This window comes from Phoxinus phoxinus (genome assembly GCF_949152265.1).
Source record: "Phoxinus phoxinus genome assembly, chromosome: 7".
NCBI lineage: Eukaryota > Metazoa > Chordata > Actinopteri > Cypriniformes > Leuciscidae > Phoxinus > Phoxinus phoxinus.
Window position 1 is genome coordinate 27,581,945 of NC_136882.1, and position 8,777 is coordinate 27,590,721.

Consider the following 8,777-nt stretch of genomic DNA (forward strand, 5'->3'; position numbering starts at 1 on the left):
GTATATCTGCAACTAGGAATTCATCTCTTTGGGTGACTGTCACTCCCCTCGGTGCTTCCAACTCATCTCGAGGCACTCCTGCAATGTAGGGTCCTCCTCCAAATGTTTGGAGGAGACGCCCATGCCGACTAAGGATCAGGAGAGCCCTCTCAGCTGCACAGCTCAGAGCAATCAGACCCTTGGCATTAACGGCCACATCAAAGTAATTACGGCAGCGTCGTAAGGAGCCTCCTAAGTCGTTACTTGGAGAAGTCACTTGTTGTATGACGTTGCCATGGGCATCAGTTACCTGGACACGAGCATTCCCACAATCCACAAGGAACAGTTGACCTTGCGGTGTTGCATGGACACCACTGGGCAGCATGAGATCAGCACGTCCTGAGCCTTGTTTACCAAACTGCCGGACAAGGCGCACCTCCTCTGGTGCCAATGATTCCTCATCCTCCTCTAACACTAGGAGGGCTGGCTCACTCCTCTCTCCCCGCATTCTGTTCTCATTTAGAGAATTCTGCCGTCCTGCTGTAAGGTGGTTCAGTCTTTTCTGAGATGAGTTATCGATAACAGACATAGAAAGCGAACGAGGCACTCTACTGGAGCAAGTAGCATGTGGTTGGGTGCTCTTTTGAGAGAAGTTACCATGACTGGGACAGGATTTAGTCCGTGACACCTCGCTCTGTTTTTGGAAGGTGGAACTTGAAGACATATGACTCTTGGAAACAGTCCATATGCTTGATTGCGGTGTTCTGGTTTCACTGAGGGGTCTGTTACTGTAGGAAAGGTCAGCAGCTGATCTGGAGAGGCGAGCAGTAGGACGTAGGGAGTTGGAGAAATCCCTGGGGGAGCTGACAATGAAAGTGTACCCAGAATCTACACTGTCTGCAGGGGATGGTGCACGGTTTTGTGGGTGGTCATCTGAGGACGCACTTAATTGGGAGCAAGACCTGCCATGAAAGAAGTTGTTGTTGCTGCCTTGACTAGAGATGATCTCTCTGGGGCTTTGTGGTGATGAGTGTGTGGCATACCTTGATGTTTCTCTTGAAGATCTGGTCCTTCTGGCATTTTTATGGTCAAACTGATTGAAGAACCAGCCACCTTGTTCTTGGTGACCTTGCTCTGGAGATGGAGAGAGTTCTTTTTGCCTTTTTGCTCTCTGTGAAGCAAACTGTGTGATTGGTTCATTTTGTGTACAAGCAAAATCCTCACCCTCTAACTCACCATGACTAAGGGATGGTACAGCCAAGAAGAGCTCATCTCCTTTGCATTCAGATGTAGGTGATTCACACTCATCCTCCTGTGATGAATCACGTTCACATGGGACTTGTTTAGGGGACCAGTGACGCAGTTGTGGGGACTGGCGTTTTACCTCTTCTCCTGATTCATCATCACTTCGGGCTGACAAACGGAGCTTCCGGACAACTCTCAAGTTGCCACTAGTTGATGGGTGCCTTTGATTAAGCCCAGGAGATAGGATTTGGTTCTGCCCAGGAATTGTCCCATCAGGCGTACTCTGGCCTTCTCCGCCAACATGAGCCCCACTGCGTATTTCAGTGGCATGGAGGGAACACATTTGCCCCAGCTGCCCACAGCCTCCAACAGGAATATGAACATTGTGATCTTGCACACTGATCTCACCAAAGGTTACAGTGTTTGGTTGGGCACTTGGTTTAAAAGTTACACGTTTGAGTGTAAGTGAGACTTCCCAAGGCTGGACCAGTTCTGTAACGCCCTTAAGAAGCTGGTCCCGCTTCTGATCCCCCTCTCGATTTTTACTATCATCACCCCCACAACTTTTCCTTATTAGCTCTCGAAGTTTAATGACTTTATATAATCGCTGGTCTACTAATCTTTGTCCAACCCTCATGGCTGCTCCATTCTCCCTCTGCACCTGTTCCAGTCTGCGCTGTAGATCCCTGTGATCCTGTTCTACCCTTTCCAGCAGACGGTGCTCCTCCCTTTGTGCTCCAAGCAGTGCACGCTCCACACCTCGAACTACTGTCTGCGCTTCAGTCACTTGTTGCTCCCGCAGACGCCTGAGGTCTGTTTCACATCTTGCCAAATCACATAGGGCCTGGGTAGCCCAACATGGTAAGGAAAATGAAGATCCTACAGGAGTAGTCTTTGAGTCCTCATGACCTTCTATGTCTGACTGTGCTGATGGGCTTAGAGGGGGCTGTGGAGATGTACTACGGGAAGTCTTGTTGCTCACTGGAGAGCCAGCAGACATCTTTGCAGAGAATTTGTAGAGGCTATTTGCAGAGGCTTGTATCAAGGCCTATTTTGGACCTGTTAAGAAAGGTACAGAAAAAGAGGGGTTAATATTGAGGCCATTAGAATAAATAGCTTCATTGCACTAAATTGTGTTTAATATTAAGGTATTTATCATTAAAAAATATATATTATCATGGTAATCACATCATTTTCTCTCTCAGGTGAAAGATTTAATCTTAATTTTTTGGACATTAATTTGATAGATTTATCTGTAAAACAGGTTTTACATAAACAATAAAATTTTACACTCAAATTAGCAGATCGTTCTAAAACTCTTAAGGCACAAAATGGTGGGGAAATCCAGCTTGGGACACAAAATTGAAATTTCATGAAGCATGTCTCATAATATTTTAGTCTCAAAGTGAAAATTAAAATCCAGAGACCTACCTATGTGATCAAAATAAATAAATGTTCCCATTATAATGGTGGGGAAAAAAGAAGTAGTTGCTCTGCTGCAAACTATGTCAACAACAGTCTTGACAACAACAGGCATAAAAACAAAGATTACAGTAAAAATAAAAAATAAATACATCAATTAAAGAATATAGATGTAATGTAATATATAGTTAAATGCATCAATATTAATTAGTGCAGGAAAGACTGCTGAAATACTTTTAAGTAAGAGTAAATCAAGTTCACAGTGATACAACGAATAGGGACTTTTGTTTGTGTAACCGCCGTCTCTCATGTAACCAAGTCAAATTCATGTTTTTTGTCGTGTCGGTGACGGTGCTGGTGCCGGTTCCAGTGTCCGTGTGTGTCGGTGTCTGTGTCCGTGTCGGTGCTGGTGCCAGTGCCGGTGTTTCAGTTCTGTGTCGGTGTGTGTGTTCCGGTGTCTGTGCCGGTGTCCGTGACGGTGTCCGTGTTGGTGTGTCCGTGTTGGTGTGTCCGTGTCCGTGTTGGTGTGTCCGTGTCGGTACTGGTGCCCGTGCCAGTGTCCATGTCGGTGTGTGTCCGTGCCCGTGCCGGTGTCCGTGTCCACTTATTTTTAAATTCTCATAGTCATGTTTCCTGTTTGTCATGTGTTTCCCTTGCCATCATGTGACTATGTCTTGTGCTTCCCTAGTCTTATCTGTCATATAGGGGTGATATCACGATTTTTGTCGAAATGTCTCCACTATCTGCTTTTGAAGAAATATCTTATCGTTCTACAGTGCATTCTATCAGTTGCAGTTCTGGTCCCTCCGTCCCAACATACTGTACAATGTGACGTACATTCACATCACATGTTAACGCAGAGGTAGAGTTAAGGTCCTTGCACACGGAGTCCGAAATTTTCGCATGCGTTTTTTCCTATCCATCATTCGGTGTCTCTGAATTGTCAAAACACCATTCAAATGCTTGCTACGGATGCGAAAAACGCAGAAAATCGAACCCGTTCCGAATTTTTTTATGATGGATGAAATTTTCAGAGGAAGTGTGTAAGCGTGATTGACATAACGTGAGGTTGTATTTATTTTTTAACGTGGGAAAATTTAATTTAAGTGTGCAAGGGCCTTTACACTCAAGGGATTCTGCTATTCACAAAAGTTTATTATTTGCATACATGTGTTTTAAAGCCTTGCCGTTACATCAAATTATATACACATACTAAAAAAATGCCATGTAACTAAAAAATATAACATTTACTAATCTGTCACGTATTAACGACAACGGCAAATCAGCTGTTCTCCCATAGTAGACGGTGGCTGTAGAACGTCATGATAGCATTAAAGTCACACATGCGCAACAGAATACCTTTGCCGTTCCATCAGCAGCTGTTGCTTAAAGTCCCTATTCTCTCAATTATTGCAATGTTATGCAATTAATCTTATGATCGTTAACGCTGTTATTACATAATAATATCTTATAGTTCTGGATTATATCCTGAGGAAAAAAATTAAAATTAACAAGCTACACAAAGAAGCAAAAAAGCAAAATGCATTAGGAGAAATATCTTCTTTTTTTTAGTTTTCATCTCAACCTTTTTTGATGTTATATCTAAGATGTTTCTTGGAGACAAAAACATAACACTCAGCCCATTGTTTCAGGCTCGTGTACTGACTGAAAGTAAAAAGCTTACTCTGGGAATTTGATATGGTTTACTGTCTTGAGGAACAGTTGCTGAACACATTTGAGAGGGCAGATAGTGAAACAAGACCAGAGAACAAAGGATGCAGATTTTGTTTGTCTTCTCTGACTGTCTTTATATAATCGATGGAGCAAGCTTGGAACATTTAGTTGATTATGCTATTATTTCTTTGCCGTTTATTATTATTATTTCTATTACTTTGCCCATTTAAGATTTGCAAAGAAAATATTTCTTTCGAACTGGCTGTACTGATGAGCATGTGATAAAAACAACTTTGACCTTGACTGACAGATGGAAAGCTGAGAAACTCTGACAGAACTGAGGAATTGAGGGAACCAATGATTGGCAAGAGAGACGACTGGAAAACACATAGAGAAAGTGTGGCAGACAGATAAATGCAAGCAAAAGCGAGGGAGAGACAGATAGAAGAAATAGAGTCAGAATATTTCTAGCACTGAGGAGATCATTAGCATTTCAAATTCAGGGAGGCAGACAGTTGAACGAAAGAGGACAGCATATGTGGGAGGCAAAAGACACACTAAAAAGAAAAAAAAAATGTCATCACAAAACTGAAAAGTGTACTTGCTCTCCATTGCTCACTTGTATTCTCACTCTGCAGTCTTCTTTTTCGGCACTTCAGGTCCCTTCAAGCCCAGTGTAACATCAAGCACAACGCTGTAATACTTAATTCATGATGAGGTATGAAGCAGTCGAGTCCAAAGTGTGCATGTGTAGTGGGAGGAAGAGATAGGCTATTGAAAGTAAAGATATTATCAGAGGACATGAATATTCATGCTGTGAATACACTATCTGATAGCAGTGTGTACTTGAGATGCCTGATAAACAACGCAGTTGCTCTAAGATAAAATAAAATAAACACTATAAGTGGTATAAATGGGAATGAAATAAAGTAAAAGTTTATCAATTATTTTAGTTTATCAACTAAAGTAAAAGCTTAAATTAGTTAAATGCACATTATTGTATATACAAGATCTTGACTATATATATACAGTGTTGGGCAAGCTACTTGGAAAATGTAGTGAGCTAAGCTAGCAGTTACTCTACATTAAATTCAGCTTCACTACACTGAAGCTCCTCCCTGGGAAAAGTAGCAAGCTAAGCTACAGTAATATGGCAAAAGTAGCTTTCTACTTCTAAGCTATTTTTTTTTTTATTCATTTTTTTAATTTTTAAACATAATGTCAGTCAAACAGATAGGCAGGCATACTTTATCAGTTCAATTGTTTATTCACAAACTGTTCAAAACCAATTAAAAATAATAATAATAATAATAATAATAACTATATAAAAGTATAACAAAACCAGGTGTTGAGAGTGTGTGCATCTTTCCATTAAGCAAATTTCTCACGGGTCAGCTCAAGGATTGAGATTGGTACGTGATGTCCACATCCGGAGCAGAATGTGGTGGTAATGCACCTAAAAGCTGGTTGTAGGGCCCTATGATTTTTTTAAATAATTTTTTTCACATTCTAAATTATTATTTTTTTTTATTTTTTTTCTGTATTATGTTTTTTTCCGTTTTAATATTTTTGGACTCCCATTTTAATGGTTAAATAAAATTTTAGTAATCAAAATGCATGTCTAATTAATTGAAACCATGAAACTTATACAATTTAACAATCATCTATTAAAATATTAAAATAAATAAGATTTAGGGCACTATGAATTTTTAAAAAAGAATTTACCAAATTTTCTTTTCTTTTTGTTTTTCTTTTCTTGATTCCATTTTAATGGTTTAATTTAATTGTAATAACCAATGATTTAAGCAAAACTTTCTTCAAAGGTTAAACCATGCTTTTATTTTGACGGGTTGCCGTGTAGACCTTTGAGTCTCTTCTCTGTGTTTGTTTATGATTTGTCGAGTTTTCTCAAATAAAGCTAAAATGCTGCTGAGGTGACTCTCAGAGCGGATAAAGTTCATGCATGAATGTCCTCATATAGGCTGAAAACATCGCGAGCGTCATGCATGCCTCAGTGAGTGTTTGAGTGTGTGATAAATGAAACCGTGCGTTCATTCTGGATCCCGTGATTCTGTCCGTGTTTTCCGCATCGCGGGAATGAAATATGGTCCTTGCCAACCGCCGTAAAAAACATGAAGAAGTCATCGTCACTTACTGATTCAGGATCAGTGATACTTAGCAGTTGTATTTCCGATATGAGCTTGAACTTTAGAAATGCTTGGGGAAATGTAGCTTGTGTGTAGTGCTGGACGCTACCGCACTACTTGATCAAAAAAAGAGCTTCGCTACTGAAAAGCTATTTGATCCAGAAAACAGCGACGCTACCACCACGCTACTGAGAAATGTAGTTAAACTAGTAGCGTCACTACTTGTAGCGACGCTACTGCCCAACACTGTATATATATATATATATATATATATATATATATATATATATATATATAGTCAAGAAGTTATATATGTGCATTTATTCAAGTTATATGTGCGTTCAATATATTCACATTCAGGTATTTGAAACTGAACCTTCTTTGTGTAATGCTATTTTAATGGCACTTTTCCTGATTGGTTCTGTTCGAGAGACCGTGCTATAAAAGACAGGAGGGACAAGATAGAAATATAGATGTCAGCAAGAAATGCCAAGCAGGGAAAAAAATTACATAAGGGACTGTTCACTGTCACTCTATTTGCCAAATCAGCAAATTTGTCTCTGTGTGTAGTTTTATATATATACACACAAAAAAAGTCTGACAAACAAAAGCTAAAACTTTATAAGCACTGATGATATGCAAGCGATTTTTTGGTCAGGATGTATAAATTTTTTTTTAAAAGTTGTTGTCTTAGGTTGGCACAGTCAGGGTGAACTTATGTCTTTTGTATTTAGAAAAATCGAGATAACAGCAATTCATTACAAATTTTAATAGTTATTTGCATTATTGTAACAGTACATGCAAAGTCATTTGATATGGTGCATGTGTTTATGTGTTCTCATGTGTCTTTCCTCTCATATTACTTCTTACATTATCTATGAGGGGTTGCTGCAGTTGAACTCTGCGTATTGGCTTTGCACAAGAATGACAGTGAACAACAGCAAAAACAACTATTTTTAGTGCACAAAAAAACATTATCAAACTAAATCTATCTTTAGGCAAAAGCAATCAAACTAGTCCACTGAACAAACTGCAAATTGGCAGTGCCAGATAACAATATTAATAATTTCCAACTTATGTATAACCACAAAAATGTAACAAGCAATTCACAATTCTATTCTTTAACTGGACTTTAAAAGCATTGTAAAACATTTAATTCCATTGTATTTCTTAATAAAAGACAAATCATTATAATAAAAGTTGTTAAACCCAAAACTAACCAGAAAAGAACTTAGCATTTGACTGTTTATTTGTCTTCTGTTTATTAAAAAAATTGTCTTCAATTATAAAAAAATGTATTACATTTGTAAGTCTTACCTGTGTGTCTTTCACCTGCTCCTTTGTCACTGCACTCCTGTCTCTCAAGCAGGTTTTTTCCTCTTGCTAGTTGTCCCACTGTTGCTAGGAAACGGTACAAAACGCATTCAATTAACTACCAGTAATCTTAGACCCAAAACACCTTTTGCGAAGAATGAATTAAGAGGAAAAATAAAACTATATTCCAAATTTAAAGGTATTTATCACAACGTGCAATTAAACAAATTCCAGGGAATTCATGGAATTTGAATAACCATCATTAGTTCTACACTTCTCCTGCACCTTATATGTTTATTTCAATACAGCAAACAATATATTTCAACAGCACCATTATGACATTTTTTGTACGTAGTAGGCCTATTTTTCAACATGATAATTTTCTGCAGTTAATTCAATTCAAATGTATATAGACCATACATTTTTTTTTAGGTAGGCCATATATATAAATAAACTTGAATTAGTCATGCATTTATTTACATTAAAAAGAATAATGAGCACTGGTCTTCGCTCATGGAAAAACTATTTTCCGTTAACTAGACTGATCTGACATGAGAAATTTCAGCTACTGGATAGCCAGCTCCATGAGTCACTATAGTCTAATCAACAAAATGGTAATCCTGTGGGAGTTTGAGGACCTTTGGCTGTATATCAAAGTGTTCTTTTCACACTGTACATCTATGAAGAGCATTTAACTAATCAAGACATCTGATACAGCACATAGACTGTGAAAGTCCATACAAATGGAAGATATAGTTGCTTCTACAGGTTGTTGAAATAATCTTGCTTTATGCACATGTATCACCCCAGGAGGACAAGTTACACTTAATAACTTAAGTAATGTGAACTAGATTGATTAACACTTCAACATGAAATAATGGTGAATGCAAGTCAACAAGCTCATCAGATACAGCTAGAGTATCATGTGAACAATGGCCACTTTAACTATCGAACGTACAAGTGTTATTAATTAACATGTATACATAAATTGGGTTA